Source organism: Equus asinus, chromosome 2 (genome assembly GCF_041296235.1).
Source record: "Equus asinus isolate D_3611 breed Donkey chromosome 2, EquAss-T2T_v2, whole genome shotgun sequence".
Lineage (NCBI taxonomy): Eukaryota > Metazoa > Chordata > Mammalia > Perissodactyla > Equidae > Equus > Equus asinus.
Window position 1 is genome coordinate 106298132 of NC_091791.1, and position 25217 is coordinate 106323348.

Consider the following 25217-nt stretch of genomic DNA (forward strand, 5'->3'; position numbering starts at 1 on the left):
TTCCTCAAAAAAAAAAAAGAAAGAGAACGACAAACAAACACATAGCAATGGAGGTTGGATTGGTGGTTACCATAGGGGAAGGGGGGAGAGGGTAAAAGGGGTGATTAGGCTCACATGTGAGGTGATGGACTATAATTAGTTTTTGGGTGGTGAACAGGATGTAATCTACACAGAATTCGAAATATATTACGAAGTACATCTGAGAGCTATATATTGTTATAATCCAATGTTATTGCAATTAAAAAAATAATAAAAAATAAAATAAATTATGGATTTGTCTATTCCTCCCTTCAGTTCTGTCACTTATTGCTTCTTGTATTTTGAAGCTCTGTTACTGAAAGTTTATATAATTCCATTTCACCTCTTCTATTGGTTTTTAGCTACATCACTTTGTTTTTACTTGTTTGTTTGTTTTGCGGTTTTTCTAAGGATTACAGTTGCGTCATTGACCTATCATGTTCCACCTTGGATTAACATTCTATCACTTCATGTATAATGTGGGAATCTTATAACAGACTTTCATTTATCATCTTCTGTCTTTTGTACTATTTTTGTCCTACATTTTTTCTGCTGCATGTTATAAACATCATAATAAATGATTAATTTTATTTAAAATAGTAAAATACCTTTAAAGATACTAAGAAGCTAACAAAAAAATTTAAATATTAACTTCCTCACTCTCTTCATTTCTTCATGCAGAGCTGAGGTTATATTTGATATTATTTCTACTAAGCCTGATGAACTTCCGTCAGTTTTCTCTACAGTGTAAGCCTGCTGCTGATAAATTCTCAGTGTTTTATAAATCTGAGATTGTCTTTCTTTCATGTTGATTGGATTCTACGTTGATAGTCCCCATCCTCACTCCCAGAATCTTGAGGATGTCATTCCACTGCTTTAGGACCCTATTATTTCTTTTAAGAGATGTTTTTAGTATTTCTGATTGATTTTCCCATATTTTCCACACCACATCACTCCCCACCCTGGCTCCTTTTAAGAATTTCTCTTTATCTATGGTTTTGAGCATTTTGACTCGATTGTACCTAGAAATAGTTTTCTTAGATTTTTAGCCTCCTTGGTGTTTGTTGAGTTTTGGGGATTTGTAGGTTAATATTTTTCTTCAAATTTGGAAAAATTTTAGCTATTATCTCTTAAAATATTATTTCTTCCCCAATTTGTCTCTTGTTCCTAGACACCAATTACATGTCTATTAGACTGCTTGCTATTGTCCTGTGGGTCACCAATACACCTTCTCATCTTTTTTCAGCATTTTCTGTCCGTACTACACTTTATATAGTTTTTGCTTCCTTTTATTCAAATTCACTGACTTTTATTGTACATTATCCAATCTGCTGTTAATTCCATCTACAAATGGATATTGTATATTTCAGTTCTAAAATTTCCACTTGGTTCTCTCTTACAGATTCCATTTTTCTGCCAATATTCCCCATTTGTTAATTCATTGCCTTTTCCTTTAAATTTTAAGCATATTATTATTGTTTTAAGGTCTTTGCTCGCTAAGTCCAAGATATCTTTTATACCCAAGTCTATTTCTACTTGCCTGTTTTTTCTTTTGGCTGTGGCTCACATTTTCCTCTTTCTCCTCATGTGCCCCTTTACTCCTTTTTGCCCTCCTCCCCCACCCCCTTTCCCTCTGGTAACTACTTATCTATTCTCCTTATCCATGTGTTTGTTTATCTTCCACATACGAGTGAAATCATATGGTGCCTATCTTTTTCTGTCTGGCTTATTTCGCTTAACATAATACCCTCAAGGTCCATCCATGTTGTTGCAAATGGCACTATTTTATCTTTGTTTATGGCTGACTAGTATTCCATTGTGAATGTACACCACATCTTCTTTATCTATTCATCAGTTGATGGGCACTTGGGGTGCTTCCACATCTTGGCTATTGTGAATAATACTTCGATGAACATAGGGGTGCAGAAATCTCTTTGGATCGTGGGTTTCATGTTCTTTGGATAAATACCCAGTAGTGGGATAGCCGGATCATACGGTATTTCTATTTTTAATTTTTTGAGAACTCTCCATACTGTTTTCCATAGTGGCTGCACCAGTTTGCTTTCCCATCAGCAGTGTATGAGTGTTCTCTTTCCTCTGTATCCTCTCCAGCCCTTGTTATTTCTTGTGGTGTTAATTATAGCCATTCTGACAGGTGTGAGGTATTATCTCATCGTAGTTTTGATTTGCATTTCCCTGATAATTAGTCATGTTGAACATCTTTTCATGTGCCTGTTGGCCATTCATATATTTTCTTTGGAAAAATGTCTGTTCATGTCCTCTGCCCATTTTTTGATCAAGTTGTTGGTTTTTTTATTGCTGAGTTGTATGAGTTCTTTATATATTTTGCGATTTAACCCCTTGTCAGATATACGATTTGCAAATATTTTCTCCCAGTTGTTGGGTTGTCTTTCGTTTTTTTCATGGTTTTCTTTGCCTTGCAGAAGCTCTTTAGTCTGATGTAGTCCCATTTGTTTATTTTTTATTTTGTTCCCCTTGCCTGAGTAGACATGCTGTTCGAAAAGATGCTTCTAAGACTGATGTCAAAGAGTGTTCTGCCTGTATTTTCTTCTAGGAGTTTTTTGGTTTCAGGTCTTACATTCAAGTCTTTAATCCATTTTGGGTTAATTTTTGTGTATAGTGCAAGATAATGGTCTACTTTCACTGTTTTGCATGTGGCTGTCCAGTTTTCCCAACATCATTTATAGAAGAGACTTTCCTATCTCCATTGTATGTTCTTGGCTCTTTTGTCAAAGATTAGCTGTCCATAAATGTGTGGGTTTATTTCTGGGCTTTCAATTCTGTTTCATTGATCTATGTGTCTGGTTTTGTGCCAGTACTATGCTGTTTTGATTACTATGACTTTGTACTATATTTTGAAGTTAGGGATTGTGATGCCTCCAGCTTTGTTCTTTTTTCTCAGGATTGTTTTTGTTATTCTGAGTCTTTTGTTGTTCCACATAAAGTTTAAGATTTTTTCTTCTATTCCATGAAGAATGTCATTGGGATTCTGATTGGGATTGCATTGAATCTGTAGATTGCTTTAGGTAATATGGCCATTTCAACTATGTTTATTCTTCCAATCCATGTGCATGGAATCTCTTTCCATTTCTTTATGTTTTCCTTGATTGCTTTCAATAATGTCTTATAGTTTTCAGTGTATGGGTCCTTTACCTCCTTGGTTAAATTTATCCGTAGACATTTTATTCTTTTTGTTGCAATTGTAAATGGGATTGTATTCTCGACTTCTCTCTCTGCTTGTTTGTTGTTAGTGTATAGAAATGCAAATGATTTTTGTAAGCTGATTTTGTACCCTGCAATTTTGCTGTAGTTGTTGATTATTTTCTAACAGTTTTCTGGCGGGTTCTTTAGGGTTTTCTATATATAGAATCATGTCATCTGCAAACAGTGGAAGTTTTACTTCTTCCTTTCCAATTTGGCTATCTTTTATTTCTTCTTCTTGAATATTGGCAATTCTTATATGACATTCCCAAATCCATTAGCTTAGAGTTCAGTAAAGCTTTGATTGTTTGAAATAGTTTCAAACCTCTTAAGCAGTTTTTGTTTCCATTTTTAAAAAATAGGAATATTGTACTATATAATTTTAAGAGACGTCCAGATTTCCCATTGTTAAATATATCCCCCCTTCACATGCAAGACAATGAGTATAAATAAGGAAATGACATGGAGTATTATATAGCATAAGTACTTGGGGAGATTTTTCTAACTATGTGTTCTTGCTCCTTATCTTCACCTCTATGAAGAAAATATCATAATGTAAATTGATTGTAGAAGGTAGTATGCATATTTGGAAAGAAAGAAAGAGAGGGAGGCAAAAGGAAGAGGGAGAAGAGGGAGGAAGGAAAGTACTCTCTGGGTGTTTCTGGAAAACTCTCAACCACTGCTGTTATCAAGAAGAGAAACACTGGAATAGAAGAATGTTGAAATTTTAGGTAACCCAAGAGCACAGGGGCCAAACTAGACAAGCATCAGTAGGCAGGGACCACACAGAGCCAGAGCCAGAGGAGGAAGTGGATGGTATGAGAGGGCCAGGAGAGGTCTGGGGAGGGGCAGTGGGTACGCCCAAGGAGAGACAAAGCGAGCCTGGAAGTGCAGACAACATCCACCTCAGACAAGAAGCTCCTTATTCTTCTCTTTTTCCAGGAAAACCAGTGACTCTGACCTCCCAGAGCACAGTCCATCCTTGAACTAAGGAGCGCTATGTGCTGTGATGAAGGAAGCTATGTGCTATGATGAAGGAAGCATGGTTAGCCTTTGGAAGGGTCCATACTCAACTGTCGGGGAGGTGGTGTCAATGCTTTCATTATGAGGCACACAGGCAAATGGGGGATGTCAGAGTCAGGTGTGCAGGTTTGTAAAGGAGCTTAAAATTCTGATATACACAGACTAGATAGACTAACGGGATGAATTATGGAAAAAATAAGTCTCATGGGTTTTGAAATCTGTGCTCAGAAAGAAAAGTTAGATTGTACTCCGTGACCCCGTAACACAGAGCCTGTATTTACAAAGGATCACGAGACAGGTCTGGCCTCAACCTAACAATGGCCCTTCTAACAGGTAAAGATGGAACAGCATAAATGAAACCAGGAGACGTTCCGAAATAAAATGGCCACTTGGTGGAAATGTTGGAGAAGGAATTGAAAAATGGAATAAGATCTAGATTCTAAAGAATCTTTCACTTTTATTGGGATTCCATGACTTCATTTCAGAGGCAGAATATCAGTGAGTAAAATCAGCTTGTTCAAATCCTGGGTCCACTGCTCAGCCTAAGACCTCAGGAAATGAGATTACTTTCTGCCTCAGTTTCTTCGTCTATTTAATGGAGCTAATGATAGTACCCATCTCACAGAGTCATGAGCCTCTTTAAATGAGATGGTAAATGTCACATGTTTACTTTGAGCCGAGCACTGTCACCACCAAATGTTCTCTGCAACTACTATTTAGAAACTAATGATGAGTCTGTGAAGCCATCCTTCATCAGCACTGTGCAGGTTCAGACAACGGTGGGAAGATTCGGCAGATATTCCATGAGGTTCTTGTGTGGGTGGAAACAGCAAAGTCAAGGACAGAGACCAGAAAATGTGAAACTACAATACAGTCCCCTGCAATGTGTGCTCTGGAAGAGGAGAAAACGTGTCAGTCAGTAATCATTTCAGGAGCGATTGACAAGTCTGTCCCCGTGAGCAACAACTATTTGCAAGAGGAGCTGAAGTCAAGAAGTTGCATTTTAAAAATCAGTGTACAAAAGTAGGATCTTGGAAGAAAGTTCTCCTTTAGTGACACTCTTAGAAAGAGAAACCATGTCGCAGAATTCGTAGATAAGGAGAGAGAGGCAGAGAAAGATGAGCTTGTCTGGATATCACAACATATCAGGAGTGGGGGACAAACTAACGTTGGAACTAGAGGCAGTGAGGTATAGTGGGAAAACCACATGATTTGGACAAACATATTTTCGACTCAGTTCTGCCACTAAGTGTTATTATTTCTCAAGGAAATTGCCAGGAAAATCCTGGCTATCTCGGTTAATCCCTCAGAGTCTTTGTTCCATCCACTTCAGCTTAAAACGGTGCAAGTGAACGGCTCTACGATCACTTTAAACTATAAACCACAACAAATCACCTTAAGTCCCCAATTTTGCAGGAATTTAACTTTTGTGTGGAACAACCTGCAAAATTCCAGCAAAAGAAGTGTGTTTCTTTTTGTCTTTGACATAGATGGTTGGCATTATCCTCGCGACATCACAGGCAAAAAATACGTGCGAAATTGAATCATTCTAGCATGGGAAGGACTAGCCCAAGAGGAGAAAAAAAGGGGAGCTGGATGCTTCTGGATGCTGGGTAAGGAGCCTTCAACACATCCCCTGAAAACTTGACAATTGCCTATAATTAGACAGAAAATAATTTTTGTTTTCTTTACATTTTCCCTTCTCAAATGCATAATCAATTCTATAATTTTGGCTGAACTAACAGTCAAACCTGATTCAAATTTAATTACTGTAAGTAAAAATGCCATGAAGGAGGACTCTTTCATTTGAAAAAAAAGTTACTAGTAGTATAACTTCATTCTTGGCTTCTGTTGTCATTTTCGACATTTGAAGCTATAGCTGTTGAAGGAAACATGCTCTGTCATGATCCTCTCTGTTCTCCTTAATAACTGGGCTCACACCAGTGAGGAGGGCTGGGGGACCCTGAAACGAGGCTCACTGGAGCAGGAGAAGGGAGCCTCACTTAATTCTTCTGGAAACCTTAGGCGATGCATCTTTGGTATGAATTAGAATTGCCCTTGCCGTTTGGGCTCTGGTTGGGCTACCCTTAGAGTGATGTGACTCATATTTGAGTCCTTGTTTTAACATTTAACAGCTCTGTGTTAATGTGAAAACCGCTTCACCTCTATGCACCTATAATAATTAAACTGCAAAATCAGAATAATAATTCAGACTTCACAGAGTTGTCATGAATATTAAATAAGGATTTACACCAAATGCTTGGATGCCTATAAATCAGCTTATAAAATTAAAATAACACTATTATTTTGCAGAAATTAATTTTGTTATTTTGCATAAAGAATAATATGCAAAGAAGCACAATGCCCTGCCTTCATTTCAAACTTCGGTTCAGAGTCTTATTTTTTGGTTGATTCCAGAGATTACTGCATACATCTTATTGGAACTTTCTGGAAGTGGGTTCAGTTGATTTTACTTGAGTTTCAACTCTAGGTATGTGAGATTAGGAAGGTCACTTAAGTTTCTTAATTTATTCAAATGAAAATGTGGGAATGGGAGCAGGTAATCTGTCAGGTCCTTTCCAGCATTCATTCTTATGATCCTGAAACCCCATAAATCATCTTGATTGTAAATGTCATTTCTCCATTTGCTTTTTCTCAGCTCCACCCTTAGGTCACCCCAAGCTCGACAGTTCTACAAGCCCAGAGGAAGGCAAGGGAGGGTCATGGGAAGAGAAACAGGCCTAGCAGAGGTGAGAGGCCAAGTACATCTAAGAACTTTGATCCTTGTTGTTACCCTCCATCAACTAACTAGGTCTCTCCATTTGTTCTGAATGTAAGCGAGCCACAAACTTTAGTCAGCACAAACATACAGTATTGAGTTGGCAGGACTGTTCAGAAGGGGGCGTCTGTAGAAAAGGAGGGAGGGCATGTGTAAAGGTATGTTAATAGAAATAAAATGTAGACAAATGTACAAGTCAAAAGACATGGATGAAGCCACAGAAGTGTGGAATGAATCGCAGTTTCAACTGCTGGCAGAGGAGGGGGCCCTCGAACACAGTGGGATCTTAATCAAGTAGCATGAAGGTTTCTCAGTGGCCTAGACATTATCATCTTCCCCTTCTGATAACAATATATATAATAAGAGGGGGGTAAAATGGAGGAAACATGAAACATTTCCTTCATGGAAATGGAAGAAACAGCACTGAATGGCAGAGCCACTTGTCACACGGCTGGTTCTACCTCCCAGGAGTCTGGAAATTATGCCAGACAAAATATGAGGTTGCAAGGTTTCTATGTTTTGCAGAAAATTCTTAAATTGAAGTTACACGTGGCTAGTAGCAGACCTGCTCTTTACTCTTCAGTTTTCATGGGCACAGGAGTATAATGAATCCTCTGTCTGCCTGTCCGCACACTCCTGCCTGCTGTAACCAGTGGTCTCAATGCCTGGAGGGACTCCGGCTGAGAACGTGAGAAGGCCCAATCTCATGGTGACCAAGCAGATCTTCTGGAATGACCTAGGGGGCCACTGCATAGATGTTCTCCCCGGCCTTGCTATCACTCCACGACGGTAAGTACTGAACATGTGACATGTACCTTTCTTTTTCCAGAACCGAACTCAACTAGCCCTGGACCCTCAGTTTTGCTGAGAGCAAAATCAAAATCAAAATCAAACCCTCCCTACTCAACCATGAAAGGTAATTCAGCCCCTTTCTGATTTTAAAACAATCTCTTTTCATTCTTTGTAATTATTTCTAATCACTAAGTCAAATTCAAGTTTAAAACTTGCTCTGTGGGGCTGGCCCCATGACCTAGTGGGTAAGTTCGGCACACTCCACATTGGTGGCCAGGGTTCAAGGGTTCAGATCCCAAGCATGGACTTATACCACTCATCAGCCATGCTGTGGCCATGACCCACATATAAAACAGAGCAAGATTGGCACAGACATTAGCTCAGGGCTAAACTTCCTCAAGCAAAAAAAGAGGAAGATTGGCAACAGATGTTAACTCAGGGCTAATCTTCCTCAGCAAAAAAAAAAAAAAAAGAAGAAGAAGGACCAGCTTGGTTTGTTATAAATTCTCTCCATCTCCCACTCTTGATTTGGTCTTTTGGTCCAGAAAATATATCTTATTCCTCTTGGGGAGCTCACTCATCTCACTTTACTAATTAATCCCTGCCTTGACTCTTACTAGTAACAGTTATTCTCTTAACCTGGTCCCCAATTTGGAGCCTTTATATGCACACATGAAAACTAAATTTGATTAATATTTGGTTAAATATTGTTGATATTATATGCCACAACGCCTCTCGACTCTATATTAGAGTACTCTTTCATGAGTATCAAAGGATTAAGATGAGAAAGCAGATAAGAAGGCAGAAAGAAATGAAAGGGAGACCAAATGGGCAGAAGACCTCTTCCTGCCATTTCTAGGTGCACCTGAATTTATTATACCATGATCCTATTTATAGCGTTTTTCTTGGTTCAAATTTTTCACATCAAAAAATAACCATATATATTCATACATGTGCAAGTATTTCTGCAGGATAAATTATTAGAAGCGCATTGCTGGATCAAAGGGCAAGTCCACTTAGAATTTTAATAGATAACGTTGATTTTCTGTCCAAACAGATTGTTTTAATACAGATTCCCACAAGTCACACGGAAGTGCCCATTTTCCACATCCTCACCAGCTCTGTACATTGCTTTAAAATATTTTGCTAATGTAATAAGCAGTGTTACTTTAAGTTGCATTTGTTTAATTATTAGCAGAGTTGATTAGCAGAGTTTGATTTTTTTTTCCATATTTATTGGCCAATTGTATTTCGTCAACTGTGAATTGCTCCCTCACGGTATCTGCTTGTTTCTTTGTCTGTCTTTTTCTTATAAATCTATAGGAATTCTTTATTCTGAATATTAATCTTTGTGCTTTTTGTTGCTGATAAAAATATCTCAGCCATTTGCTTATCTTTTATTTATAATGTTTTTCATTGTATAAATGTTTTGAGGTTTTGTGTGGTAAAATCTTTTTATCTTTTTCTTTATGAAATTCAATTGTTGTATTTTTTTAGGAAAGCCTTTCCTATTCAAAATTATTTCAAGCAAAAATCTTTTTTTTCCTTCTAGAATTGCTACTGTGTTTTGCTTGCTTACTTTTTTAAAGCTTGTATTGAAATCAGTCTAGATTATTTTTGTGTGTGGTGTGACGTATTCTTTCACAGAGATAACCAATTGCCCCCAAAATATTTATATCAATCCATTATTTTTCCTTCTAAGGCAAAATGCAATTCATTTTTTTTTAAGATTGGCACCTGAGCTAACAGCTGTTGCCAATCTTCTTTTTTTTTTCCTGCTTTTTTCTCCCCAAATCCCCCCAGTACATAGTGGTATATTTTAGTTGTGGGTCCTTCTAGTTGTGGTATGTGGGATGCCCCCTCAACATGGCCTAATGAGCAGTGCCATGTCCGTGCCCAGGATTCGAACCCTGGGCCACTGAAGCGGAGCACGCGAACTTAACCAATTGGCCACGGGGCTCGCCCCTGCAATTCTTGTTGTACATGACATTCACATCAACATATGGATTTATTCCAGGGCCCCATTGCAGAGAGCTGGAGCAACTTGAAAGGGTAAAGAAATTCAGTGGACTAAAACAGCATTTAGCGATTACTTTATTCCACAACATTATTAAAAACAAAAATAGTGTATGCTCCATCTCTTGGAATTCTCTCTTTCCCCTGACTAAATAAATTAAATATCCTTTGAATAACTTAGACCAGCCATAGAAATGGCAGATTTCCTGGAGACAATTCGGCTGTAATGTCCCAACTGCTTAAAGCCCCCGAGATTGAACGAAGAGCACAGGAACATGTACACAGACATCTGAGAAAAGCTGGTGAAATATTTTCATTGGGTTTAGTAAGGACAGAAAGCCTTTTCTAGCTCAGGTGGGCTGGAGACCAGCATTTCATTGGCTGAGGAGGCATATTTGAGAGTCAACCTTTACGTTCTGGGTCTGCAGGTACGTGCTGAGGCCGGCACTCAGAACAGTGCTCTGAGCTGGCTCATGAACGTGACTTTTAAAAGCGAGGACTTTCTAAACCAGTCCTCTCAGATTTGGCTCTTCTCAATAAAGAATTGAGATGACTGGGTTGTAACCTTCTATGCCATCAAGGTAAGGAATTCTTTGACAGGCACAGATCAATGTACCATTGGAAACATACCCCCTGGAAAAGCAAAAACCAGCCTCCAGTCAGGACACACGCAGTCAATGTGTGTTCCAGGAACAGAGAGCATAAATTCGGTTCCTTGCTTACCACCTACTGAGTCAGGCTTAAAGGGAGTCCTGGATTAACGAGTGCTGTATGGCCAACAGAGGGCTTTTATGTTACAAGATAAACATGTGCTTTTTCAGGTTATAGCACGTTCAGGATATCCTCCCCCTTCAGGGAACACGTCCAGCGAGGATTTGCCGCTTCCTGGTGACTCAGGGGACCACACCAGCATATTTGGACTGTTGATGGTCTCCTGGTGCCTAGGGGAAGACAGGACCATGTGCAAGGGTGAAACGGGGCTGAGTATGAGCAGACCATGTTCAATTGCAGTAGGGTTTCACTCGGTGCGAGGAAGACATCAGAGCCAATTCGGGAGGCCACAAATTTCCTTCTGCATTCAGGCCAGTCCAGCCAGCGGAGCATGCAGGTGTGTGTCTGTGTGTGGGTGGGTGTGTATGTTGAGTAAGAAAAGTGCAAAAATATTACCTGTAATAACTTTTGCTCTCCTTTACTCCCACATCCAATCATTCGTCTCCTTGGATTGGTGGTGTTACATCCACCCACCCACTAGCCTAGTTCACAGTCAGGGCTGCCCAATACAGAAGCCATGTGAGGCTATTCGAACTTAAGTTTAAATGGATGTGAATTAAATAGAATTAAAAACTCTATTCCTCAGGTACACTGGTTGCATTTCAAATACTCAATAGACGCACGTGGCCTGTGGCTACCATAATGGACAGCACAGATATAGAACATCTCCATTACTGCAGAAGGGTCTATGGGACTTTCTATCAGTCCTTATATATTTTGTTCTGTATGGTGGGTCCCGCCTTCTGGGAGCCTACAGCCCAGTAGGGAAACAGACAGTAAGCAAGGATTGCCTCAAATGGATCAGCAGTAAGAGTTTGTGATCGTGCTACCAAAGGAAGATGCTGGGTGCTTGGAGAGAGTCCAATGTGAGCGAGGTCTAAGTGGAGGCCTAAAGAATGTGTGGAGAAAATGGTTTCCCACTAGAAAGTGTGTTCCTGTGGCATAGGGCATGGTGGAGCAGGGACAAGGGTGTTAAATGTACAGAGGGAGAGAAGGGGCGAGAGCAGTAGGAGGATGGCATTCCAGAATGTCTCCAGGCTTCTCTGCCTCTGCTTTATGTTTTCAAGCCCAAATAGGTTCTGCTTTCTGATCTATCCTGCTCCCTGCTGCATCCTCAGGCTCCCAATCCAAATCAGGTTTTACCCAAGATAATTGAGACTAGGAAACATGAGAATTTTCAATTCCTAAAATTTAAATTAAATTAAAACTGCCATCCTTTGCACATCTAGTGGAAAAAGTCCAGCTCAATTTGCTAACTGCCCCCTGGCTGAGGAAGAAAGGCAGGCAGCACCTGTGTGAACGAATCTCGGGGACCACATATAGAGAACCACGTGACATATAGAGAACGCAGTGACTCGTGGCTACATGGAGGAAGGAAGAGGAGCATTATGAAAAACCCATTTCTCCCGGGAAAGAGCACAGTGACAGGAGAAAGGAGACCAAATGCAAGTGAAATTAATTAAATAGAATATCTGTAATGCGGCTCTAAAATTAGACCGCGCTGGCAGAGTTTTCATCTGAACATTATTTATGGAATTATTTTATGACTTCCTCCCTAAACAGATGTTTCAAGAACAAAATCGTAAGGGAAAGCCAGCACTTATAACAAAATTTCCAAATAATATGCTAGTTTTCCTAATAAAAAGAATAAACACAAGGGTGGACCTCAATGTCTAATTTTAATAAGCAAATAGGTCAAGTTGGAAAACAGCCACTAACCAAGGTTCCTTCCCAAAGTAGCAGAATGAAATGAACTCTAAGCTAGCCATTCTAATGATAAAAACAAACAAATGATCAAAAGGGGATTCTTAAAACAATTCAAACTTTGTTTTAATCATTGTCTTAGGAGTGATTTACACAAGGAAGTATTGAGTGAGAATAGTAAGGAGCAGAGAAGAAAGCATGTGCCATTTTTGAAAAGCAATGAGAAAACCCTTATATAAATATGGAGAAAATTGTGAAAGATAGGTACGAGTTCAGGATAATATGTAAAATACAATTCTATTTTGGTAAAATCAAGGGAACGGAAGTCCTATATGTGTGTTTGTGTAACTGGCTTACCAGCTATTCATTTCTCTTTTATTGCACTTCCCACATTGTATTGTCATCGTCTGTGAAGAGTTGGTCTTTTCCATGAGAACAGGTCTCTACCCTCATCTGTGTACTCCCGGTACACAACTACAATCTCTGGCACGCCTTAGGCATAAGATGAATTGTTGTTGCATAAACGACACCAACCAGACCAAATGACAAGGTTGTGGGAGGATGCATGGGAAGAAGCAGAGAAATACAAGGGTTAAGGGCCAGAGAACCATGACCAGGGTGTTCACTGCGAGGAGAGGTGGTCACAGGAGCTGTGAAAGGTGTTTGCCGGACTCAGATTTGACACCAAAGCCAGCATCAGCTCCATAATTTGCAGAATCTAGTGCAAAATAACATTTCAGCGTCTCTTGTTTAAAAATTATTGAGAAGTTCAAGATGGCGACTGCAGAGCATTAAACCAAGCGTGGGGCCCTGTGCAAGTGCACCATCACACATCTATGAACCTGGCCCTGACTAAAGGCAGTCAAGGGTCCTTGTGGATTTTAAGCAGAGGCAAGCTGAAAGATCCCTGCAGGTGCATTGTAGACAGTTGTTAGCAGGAGGCCTGGGGAAACTTGGAAGAAAACCGCACTAGCCAAGAAAGATTAGGAGGACCTGAACAAACTCGCCAGAAGTAGAAGTGTTGGAGAGCTGCAGAAGGGTCCAAGAGAAAATTAAGGAGTTAGGAAGCACTATCCTAATTGTGCTGAGAGTGGTGACTGGGGAGGAGAGCTGAGGAACAGGGATGGGACAGCCAGGAAACCTTGCAAGTGTCCGCCTCTGACAACCAGGCAAATCAAGCTGCAGCAGAGCCAGCCGGTGAGGACATCCAACACGCTCTTGAGAATGATAGTAAAACTTTAAAAGTGATAACACGGATGTTGCCGTGAAAGAGTAGAGATGACATACTAATAGGCTCAGAGGAGTCAGACATCATTTCCTTCAAAGAACGTGGGAGAAGAATAGGAATTGTCCCGTTGCAAAGCTGATGTTTGTGCCGCATCTCGAAATACTGTTCCTTTCTGTACAAAGGACAGCGGTCAGGAGAGTTCAGGTAGACAGTCACGTGCCTGGGTGGGTTAAGGCTCTGTAGAAAGAACTGCTGGTGTTCGGGATCACAGCCCTTCTGTGAGCCAGGTGAGTCCTGTTTACAGGTGATATAAAGGAGGCATAAGGAAGCAAGGTGACTTTCCCAAGGTCACAAAGAAAACTAGAAAATAAGGTCACCCCACTCCTTACCAATTGACCACACTTTCTCCTGAAAAAGCCTTCTGTTGTTTAGACTATGTTAATAACCTATTGAACTATCAACATGGCAAATTCAACAGAAGGCAGGGTAGATTCTAGGCATTAGACCACTAAGGATCTGAAGGGTAAACAGTCAAATGATTGGAGATGAGCTGGGCTCCAGGGTTAGCTTATTCATAACAACATGCTTCTGGCAAAGACTTGCCTCCTGATTTTTTTGATCAAGCAAATCACAGAGCCAGATTCACCCCACAAGTGCTCACAAATCCGTGGAAGGATTTTTTTTGGTTAGGTTATGCCTGAATGCCCAGTATTGTTATGAGAAAGTGCATGTTGGAACATTTGCTTCTTTCTTATTGATGAACAGCTGTGGATGACAGAAACATAAGACTCAGGAGTTTCTGTCCCTTAGCCCCTTCAGTCCGTTCTGGTTTAAGATGATTACATAGCTATTTTATATAATAAGAGCCAGCCACGTGGGAGAGACAAATGGTTTTATTTCTCAAGCCAGCATCATCAAGGATTACTCAAAAGCATTGTCTCATCCGTCTTCGCACGATTTTACTCTCATAATAGCTTGGAAATGGGAAGACATTTTTCACAAGGCTGACTTTTAATTAGTTAGCGATGGAACTGTTAACATTGGTGCATCCTGCAAACGTGGACACTCATTATCTGACCCTTCTGGTCATAGCTGCCCCATAAGTTTCCATTCATCATGGTGATGTCTTGGATAGTTCGGCTCTGCTGTTCCAGAAGCCTTCACAATGGAATCCCACACCCTGGACAGGAAGTGGTCAATGAAACTACTTCCCAGAATCTTTCCAAAGGAGCCACAAAGCCACTGTTCCTGACCATGTAATTTATCATCCAAACACTTCTGTCATATCCTGGAACACTTTTGAAAGTAAAAGAAGGTTTTGTTAATAATTATGTCGTCAATAAACATAAATCAAATCTAAATGAGAAAACCCAGGACGTATGTTCATTCTAACTCTTATCAACGTAATTTCAAAGGTAAGCCAGCAAGCTTTTCCTACAGAGATAAGCACCTTGCATCCTACATAGATATGTGTTCACCAAAGGTAGAAATAAAATGCATCAGTCAACTGACAACTGAATCTTATGTTAGCTTTTTTTCCCTCCATACATTTGAATCAGTTGACTCTCAAAAATAGTCCTGGATGTTCAGAAGACACTGGCATTTTTTCACTTAAAGTTAAGGGCACTTAAATCCCAGGACTAAAGAAATTACTATTGCAAGTGAATACGTTTTACTTTGGCTCACTCCAGTCACCGTGTCTGGAATTATTATTTATTGAATAAATAAATGAGGAGATAAATTAATTTCATGAAAAATACATCTGGTTACGTCTGATCTTCTCTGAAAGTTGTGTTGAAGAATAAATTGGCAATGATAGCCTATAAGTACTTCAATGTAGCAAAGAGAGAAGACGATGCCCATTTCAACGCTTACTATGTGCCAGGTAGTATTCGAGGCCCTTTATATAAGCTTTCTATTTTAATCCTCAAAACAGTCCTATTAGATATTGTTACCCTCATTTTACAATTGAGAAAACAAAGGTTCAAGTTAGCACAGTAACTAAACAGATCAGTTACATGATGGCCCAAACCATGGGCGTCTGATCCTACAACTCAACTTTTTTCCTTTTCCATCATGGATGATTACAACTCTATATGGATCACCCAAAGGAAACATCTTAGCATTAATAGAAATTTTTAAATATTTCAAAGTGGGTTAGGGAATTAAAGTTTAGAAGGAGGATAAAAATCAATTAAAATTATATATGTGAATACACAAAACAAAAAACGACTTTCCCATTATGTTAGAGTCTTAAGCACGTGTGTGTCCCAATATTATCAGCCATCTTTATCAAAGAGCATTTATTAAGTGACAGTTTTCACATGCTTTTCTGTGTCACTCACAAAAGGAACTATATAGATTCCTTGTCCTTTCCTTTGGAGAGTGTCGTCCTCCGGGTATTAGATCAATGAGAAGAAGTCATTTCCACAGTTCAAGAAATCTACTAATCACTGAATGACGAGATGAGAGGCCATCTGAGGAGAACCAAAATTAAAATGGTCTCAACAGCGTCCCGGTGGATTTCTACAAAATCTTTTAATAAAAGCAGCTGGAATTTCATCCTGGCTCACAAGCTTTCATTATGAGTCCCAAGTACTTCAATCTTATTTTTTTTCTTTTTTCTTTTTACTACTAGCGCCAAATAGCAGAGTCTTGAAAATGCTAGGCAGATTGTTTGCTTTTCATTTTGTTCCTTTCTCAGGTTGCTTTTGCAAATGTGTTTTGGGCTCAGCATTCCTTAGACACATTTCTTTGCCCCTAGTTATTGACGTGAGTGTTTCCCTGGGACCGTGTTTAGCCATGAAGGCCACTTGGCCACTAAGATTTAAGGCATATTGCTGACTTGGAAGCTACCCTGAGCATTGCTGCCCTACTGGTAGGTACCCCAAACTTGGGGGCAAGCCACGACAGAGGTAGCTGATGGTTTGAATTGAGGTAAGTCTTGCTCTCATCCTTTCTCCTATAGAAAACAGGCAGCCCTTAAAGCCCAGCCCAATGTCCCCAAAGTGTCCATCTGCCAAGGGCAGGGTCATCCCAGCAGTACTCTTTGCTGATGAAGTCTAGTGGGCACAAGCCTAGGATATCAGCTGGCCCAAAGCTGGTGTCTTTCAACAGACCACGCAGCAAATGGGAAAATAATGGGGCTTGGAGCCCTCAGCCCTGAATTTCAATTCCAGTTCTATCTTTTGGTAGTAATTAGTATCCTAATTAGCTGGGAAGGTTATTTAGATACATTCAGCTTCTGTTTTCTTGTTTTCTAAAATGGGCTGTTCCTATATAACTGTAGAAAGACTAACCAAAAAAAGACATTGCTTTAAATACAAAAACCTAACTGCAGACATTTCTAATTTGTGTGGATGGCAGAATAAGTCTCTGCGGTGTTTAGGAACTGCCTTCATTTGGTCTTGATGAGTCAGCTGGGGTTGATGAAGATGATACCACTTTGGCAGAGCTGCGTGAACTGAGACGTTGGAAAAACCAGATTTCTATGCCCAACAACGCATGAGGAATGCTGTGGCTCTGCAGGTAACTCTCGATCAGGGGGAAGGGTTCCATAAACAGAAGAGAGGGATGGAGAGAGTCAATAAGGGGTACCCCCAAGATGTATGGGAGGCAGGGGCAGGCCCAATGGGGAAGCTTATGCACGTGGGGTCCTGCACAAAGATGGCCAGCAAGTGGGGGCAGGTTAGACAAGGGGGCCTGGAGTTCTGTTCAAGTCAAGCCAATTATATGCCCTGAATGAATGACTGCCTTCTCCTTCAGGCAATGCCACCTAAGGTAGCCACAGCCCTGGGCAGGAGCCTACAAAGAGACACAGCCATATGACAATTCCCAATCAAATCAAATGTCAAATTTGAAGGTATTTCAAATTTGTGTGCTGTCCTCTTCCTACATTCCTCCCTTCCGTACTCCTTACACCTCCAGTAAATATGTGCCGCTCACAGTGGACTATGTGTTAGCGGGGCTGCAGGGATTACAAGAAGGTAGGTGGTGGCCACCATGGGGTGAAATGTCATGGAAAAAGACAGCAGCTCAAGAAATGGGAAATAATTGTTATCAACTAGGTTCAGAAAGAGAAAGAAAAAGAGAAATAGCTGGAGTAAAAAGATAGATAATATCAGAGCTGGAAGTGACTGAGTTAGGAGAAGAACCACCACCACCCAAACAAAACAAACCAAATCTGTGGAGATATCGAAAAGGGCCCTCGACTCCTGCGCCATGAGAAGTGCAGCCAACTTTGGGATACGAAAGGGAGGAGGGTGTGAGAGCATCCCGGTGACACCCAAAGAGTGGCCTCTGTATCCGTTAGCCTCTCCAGCTTAATGGGAAAACTGGAATAACAGTACGAAATTAGAAGGAAAAAAATCAGGAGCCAAGAGATTACGCACTGGAGGTGTGTCCACTTGCCTTTCCCAGCCCCACGTGTAGCCTGATCACCCTTTTCCTCTCCTTCCATCTCTGACGTCCTTGTGTGTCTGGCAAGGCCAGGCCAGTCGACACAGGAGAATGTCCATGTTCCTGGTGTGAAATACTGAGGCCATGATTCTGAGAAAATGCTCCTCCTTGTAAATACCCTAGGAAACTAAATCAGAGGTTTCTTTTCTCAGTGAATGGCTTTATTTCCAAGCCTTTTCTGTCTTCAAGAGGTGTGAGTTCACATTTATGGCATGAAACCCAGAATGGTTCTGTGGGCATCCTCTATAGTCAATGCAGGCTTAAGCTCTCTATTGTAAAATTCACGAGACACCGGGGGCACTTTTGTATTCTCAAAGCGCTTCAGATCTGGTTATTGTAAGGAGGCAAGCAACTAAACATTGCATGACTGTGTAAAAATCAAAGGACTATTCTAGATGACAGGAGGGCTGCCACAAGGTTTTTAAATATCATCTCATGTGGCTGAGCTGCTAAAGAGAAATTGCAAAATGTATGTGCCTTATGACACTTAAAGAGATACAGTCAATGTCTTTGAAGCAATTTGATTTTTCTGCTAAGAGAAAATGAAATATTTTCGATTGCCTGGCTCCGTGTGCAGCTGGGACCCATTCCTGACCATGGTCCATTAGTTCCAGCATGCTTGGGCCTGGCTTTGCCTTTCCATCTAGGAGAGGAAGGTACCAAAGAAAAGGCTGATGGGCAGGTTACAGGACACTACTTGCTGGAGTCATTCCACCCTCCGCTTGACTATCCAAAGACCATTAATCTCATCTCAATGGATTTGAAGATTCTAGAATGGTTGGATGATCTGGTAACGAGAACAGCTGGATAAATACAAAAATATCCCCAAATTGTTTTTTCTTAAGAAGCTCTCTGTTCATCTGAGTTAATCAAAAGGTAGATAGATGGTAATTCAGGCCATACACCTGCCTTTTAGGCAAAGCAAATGATGTAGATGAAAACGGAAAATAATTGCTCCACAAAGTCAGGGAAGGAGGTGGAGTGGGAGGGAAGGGCAAAAGGAGGGAAGAGAAAGACAGATTAAGTGTAATAAATACACACGGATTAATTTGTCCCTTTAACCCTGACCTCCACTCCACCCCCAAACACACTGGTGACTGTTGGTAGGTGTGACTATGAACACGAGTGTGTCCGTATGAGTCTGTGTATTTGGGGTATGCATGTTGGGGGAGGGTGAACAGGTCAGAGTGCATTAGATGTGGGGTATTTGGGAGTGCGTATGGGTGTGTAGGGTATGCACCTATGAAGGATGTATGTATGGGTACATGAATAAGGGGTGTGGGGCAGTGGGCATGGGCAGAAATCAGAAAAGAGAATGTGTGTGGGAGTATGCAGGTGATATGCATAGACTACACATATGGAGGGTTATGTTTGTAGGGTGGTGGGTGTGGGTGTGTGTACATCAGGTGGGAGGTGTGTGCACAAGCTACGTGTATGCCTCTGGGGTACATGTTTAAGGTGGGGTATATGAATAGAGACTGAAGGTGGGTACGGTGGATAAGAGCAGGGTGGCGTGTCTGTGCAATGAAAGTGATGTATGGGACCCTCTGAAAAGCAAACCAAGCCTTCCTTTGCCTCAGCTGCCCTGCCCTGGCCCCCACTGCAGACTGCAGAGTGTCCTTTCACAGAGATGTCCCTGTGTGCTCTCAATAGTCAGTCCCCGGGAACTGCTTCTGAATCCGAGCTACAGCTGGAATTCTACACTGTTTCTCCTTTGCTGGGACTCAGAGGACTGATTTGCTATGATTTATGCGACTATAGACCTTCATTTCCTCCATGGGACTGATGTCCTGAATGTGTTCTTTTCTCCTGGTCCAGGGAGAGAAAAATATCTCTGGGCCAGAATTTCTCCTGATAAATCATCATCATCATCATCATCATCATCATCATCATCACCATCATCATTGTCGTTATCGTCGTCATCATCATCGTCGTCCTCATCGTCGTCATCATTCCCACGTGTTGCAGAGCACTTGACATTTACTGCGTGTCATCATCTCACTGCACTGCCACGTAATAAATAAGCTAAGGACACACTGTCTTTTTCGAAAGGTTAGATTTGTAGCATAAAATACATAGTTCTATAGCATAAAATTTGCTAACAAATCCATGCAAGTCAAGGAAAAACCTGTCTGAAGAGAGTAAATCCAAAGAGTTCTCATCACAAGGAGAAATTTTTTTTTCCCTTTTTCTCTTCTTCTTTCTTTTTATTGTATCTCTATGAGAAGACGGATGTTATCCAAACCTGTGGTCATCATTTCACAATATATGTAACTCAAACCATCATGCTGTACACCTTAAACTTATACAGTGATGCGTGTCAATTATTTTCAATAAACCTGGAAAAAAAGAAAGAGAAAAAATTGTCTGAAATCCTAGGCCGAGGAGAACGAGAGATGTGCAAATCGACACACGCTCTCTGTTTCTTGTCCAAAGCCTCAATCCATTCAAGGTCTTGTTTTTTTCTACCCTTCCATGAAAAGTCTTTTAATACAGCTTCAATTTCTTTACCCCTTATACCACCTCCCTCTACTGCAAAATTAATACTCCATAATATTTCTCTGGATGGTTACGTAGATAAATATAACCTTGGTTGTCATTTTCAGAGTGTGAATAGACACATTGCAAAGCTGCTGATGATAATAATAAGCACACTGTGCCTCCGTGTTTCTGATGGAACCCGGCAGAGAGGAGCTGGTTACAGCGTCTGTCTCAGGGGCACAGCAGACTTTTTCAAAGGCCTCCACATTTCCACTTCACAAACATCCATTCCCAGGAAAGCAAAACAGGAATTTCTCAAGGACAACAAAACAGCAGCAATGAGGTAATTTGCAGACAAAGATATTGCACATGTGCCAAACCTTTGATATTGAAGTCTAAGCTCCACCTATTTAAAGCAGTGTTGCCAATGGCACCTCACAGTTCCACAAAGTATTTTCTCCAAGGAAGGGAGAAAGGAAAATGGCAGTAAGGACTGTAAACTGCCCCTGTTTGTGCAGTGAAATTTTCTCTGACTATAACGGAGTGAAAAGCTGGAAGGTTATTCAAATACACAGGGAACTCGCTTCTTGCTTTTATGGCCCAGTGACTTCGTTATCCTTCTGCATGAGGAATAGGAGTGACAAATGTCCTCAAAATTTGCATCTCCATCATCCAAGCCTCCACTGGGCAGGAGGGAAGCAGCTCCGATGCCTTGAGGCAAATTGTTCATCTGGAGCACTCCATGTGGCTTCTGGACTAAGTCTTTCTGAATGTCAGAAGGCTGCATAGCTATTACAGAGACCCAGATGGCAGATCATGCCACAACTCTCTCCTGGCACTGTCCTGGGGCCGTGTCCAGGGAGGCACAGATGCTACACCATCACTAAAGCTGGACTCATCCCCACGATAGGACTGGGGCTAGGAACATTATGATCAGGTTGAGAGGGTAGGATCATTTGATTAAATGCAAGGAACTTGTTGACAGGTTGGAACACTATTTTTCCCTTTGTGGAATTGTTTCAAAGACTGATTTAGACTTCATAGAGTAACAGTAATCAGCTCATTCAGGAATGAGGATACAAACAAAGTGTGGACACGAAATGTGTCAGAGCACACGTGTAAATGCCATCCATCCATGCACTCTGCAAGCATGTGTTGAGAGCCTGCAGTGGCTGAGCATGGGTCTTAGAGTTGGGAATCTGGAGATGTCTATATCAGATCCTGCACACTCAAGAAGCTCAGAGATGGGGGCCGGCCCGGGGGCGCAGCGGTTAATTGCGCACGTTCTGCTTCGGTGGCCCAGGGTACGCTGGTTCAGATCCCGGTTGCGGACATGGCACTGACAGTAGAGGAAGATGGGCACGATGTTAGCTCAGGGCCAGTCTTCCCCGGCGAAAAGAGGAGGATTGGCAGCAGTTAGCTTAGGGCTAATCTTCCTTAAAAGAAAAAAAAGCTCAGAGTCTACAGACAATTCAACCAACAATTAACAGATAGAGAGATCAGTGCTTTAAATGCAGCTAAAGGAACAGAGCAAGGAGGCACTAGGCAGATCCTGGGTCGGGGCAAGGAGGGCCAGAGAGTCTAAGCTCCCTTGAATTCGAGACACAAGAGCTGAGTCATGAACGATGAGCAGGAGCTGTCCAACTAGATGGGGGCAATTCTCCATCTGCAGAATAAGTGGTTCCATAATATCCCTTTACAGGATCTCCAGAGGGAGTAGGGGCGGGAATGATAGGCCAAATGTTTCACACAGGAATCAGTGAGAACCCCGGAAGAAACCTGGCTTCCCAAGGTCACTCTGTAGAATGATTAGCAGATGTCACATCACACACACATCCATCAATTATGTGTTTTGTTCTCTCTTCCTAGAAAACAGAGAGAGAATACTGTGGGAAAAGTAAGGTAGGATTACAGTCTGTTCTTTGAGAAAAAAAAAAAGGACATTTTTTTGATCTGCTGATGCCGGTCCTGAGGGTGTACAGCTGCATAATTCATATGAGATTTTCCTGGGAAACAAAATCACCTAAAGACTGTGAAATCTTGCATTGCATTGCTTTCCAAAGGATTAAGCACCATCCTGTTTACAGGGGCGTAAATCCCTCGAGGTCGCATTTTGCATCTGTCATTAAACTAGCCACACTGTGCCAGCTGCAGTCCTAAGGAGATACAGACCGACTTCAGATTTAGTGTGGATAACAGTATGTGCATCATCAAACTGGGGCACAGAAACAGAAAAACATCAAACTGCGGTTTCTCTAGAAACCCAGAAATACCTGAGGCCCCCATGTCTGCCCTTCAGCAGGACAAATTGGTTATCTAGACTTTTACTCATAGTGACCATATCATACGGGTACCTATTAATCTAAAATATAACATCAATGTTAACTTTCCCTGCTCTTGCACCCAACTAAACCTCCCCACCCGTCGAAGGCCAACTCAAGTCATCAATGACTCTAAAAAGTCTTTAATTCCCTTTTTCCCTAAATCCCTACAACAAATGAAGCATGCCGTGCCCAATTTAGCCCTAACTTATGTTGTCTTAATTGTTGTTGCCTTGCCTATAAAATGGTACCTTGACCTCACAAATGGATTTTAATCCCACTGAGAAAAAAAACTAGACCTTGTAAGGCATGTGTATCTTTCACACTGTAATCAGGGATTCTTTCTCTGCTTTGATTTCTAGAACCCCATTTCTATACGCCTGTTGCATTTCGGCAGATGAACAGTCTACGAGAACCAGAACCTCAATACATCTAAAGTTGTAATCATCTTTTGACAAAAATAAAGTCTTCTTTTTGACTGCCTCTGTTTCTCTTAAGCTCTGACTTTCCCTTGTGTTAACCTGACTGGCAGCCATAGGTGGCATCATCGACTCTTTTTCTCTCTCCTTTCCCATTTCTCACATTCATTCTCTCCTTTCCTTGATTAATGCCCTTGCCTTGGTTCTGACACTTATAATTTCCCTGACTATCTCCTTTTGGCCTTCTCTTCCAAATCCAGTCACCCTTACAAAACAGTCAGATCAAACTTCCTGTGGCGTCATACGAACAGAGTCCATCCTGTGACTTCTCACCATCCCCTTCATGAAGTATATAAATTTTTTTACCTAGTGTTCAAAACTCTAGATTCTGACACTCAGTTTTCTAGCTGTGAATTTTACTACTTCTCAGCCCATACCCTTTAGTCTAGCGAGGCTATTTCTGCTACCTGAACTTCCCTTGTGCCTCTCTAGCTCCACACCTTAGCTCCAGCCATTACTTTCCCATCAAATTCTTTTCCAACTATCACAATCTGCCTCTGTCTTCAAGGCATATTAACATGCTACAAACTCTTCATAAATTAACCCATTAAGAATTAGGCATTGTGCAGACTGAGAAAGACAAACACCATGTGATTTCACTCATATATGGAATATAAGCAAACATGTGGACAAAGAAAACAGTTCGGCGGTTACCAGAGGAAGGGGGTGGAGGGTGGGCACAGGGGGTGAAAGGGAGCATGTGTATGGTGACAGACAATAAATAATGTACAACTGAAATTTCACAATGATGTAAACTATTATGAAAATAAAAAATGGAATTAGGCATTGTGTTCTTTACTGAGGGCGTTTTTAATTTAGGTGATTTTATAGTGCACCTGATACATTAAAGGCACTATGCTAAATGTTGGAGGATTAATTTAGAAAGCCCAATTTCCATTTAGTAAGAGTTCTAAAGCACAGAGACATGAAAGGAAGAGATTAATTAATCAATTAATACCAGAAAAAATGCCCTTGATGTGAAGAAAGTCATGGCTCTGCATACTGAATAACAAGTTAACAAATTTATAAATGACTCATATAAAGTGTGTCCTAGTGAAACTTTGGAATTCCATGGATAACAACTAAAGCATAAAATATTCAAAGAAATGAATTGAGGCCGCTTAAAAAAATTTACATTTGGCTTTCCATCAGCATCACTAGATAATAATGACAAATCAGAAGCAATGTGTTTGAAGTTTCAAGGGTAAATTCTTGGACCCTAGAATTCCAAAAACAGTCAAACTAACCTATCAGTGCAAGGGTAAAAACTACATATATCAAAAAAGAAAAATATTTTGGCCCTACAAGAATGCATGTGGCTTATTAACCCAAACCTGCTTTGAATCACTCAAGGATACACTGCAGAAAAATGAAAAATTAATTACATGATAAGGAAGATGAAATGAAACCAAAATAAATTATGATTTTTTCCTAAATAATAGTTGATGCATAATCTTTACCAATTAATAAAAATGAGACTGTTATGATAGATTATGACGTGGTAGAGAGAATAAAAGAAATAGCATCCTCACGTTCTTTCAGTGGTCAGAGAAAAATACAATGACTTACCTTAAATGATGATAGAAAATTACGAGCTTTAAAATGTGAATTAATGGGGGGCCAGCCCAATGGCATAGTGGTTAAGTTCATGCACTCCACTTCAGCGGCCTGAGGTTCACTGTTTTGGATCCTGGGAGCAGACCTATGTATCACACCACTTATCAAGCCATGCTGTGGTGGCATCCCACATACAAAATAGAGGAAGACTGGCACAGACATCAGCTCAGGGCCAATCTTCCTCAGCAAAAAGAGGAGGATTGGTGGTAGATGTTAGCTCAGGGCTAATCTTCCTCAAAATAAAATAAAATAAAATAAAATAAAATAAAGTGTGCATTGAACATTTAAACATTCCACGTACCAAAAAT

General features: G+C 40.8%; 1 long non-coding RNA gene across 19 annotated transcripts in view; it reads left to right on the forward strand.

Annotated features, from left to right (window-relative positions):
• Nucleotides 1-24025, forward strand: part of LOC106832101 (uncharacterized) — a 225347-nt gene extending 201322 nt beyond the window's left edge. For 5 of the 19 annotated variants that reach the window (XR_011497557.1, XR_011497554.1, XR_011497549.1 and 2 more), the window contains 4 exons: nucleotides 5754-5876; nucleotides 6923-7013; nucleotides 7872-17081; nucleotides 23176-24024. This is a non-coding gene — a long non-coding RNA (uncharacterized lncRNA). The other 14 variants (XR_011497541.1, XR_006521742.2, XR_011497540.1 and 11 more) reach the window with 9 other exon arrangements.
• Nucleotides 24026-25217: the final 1192 nt, after the last annotated feature.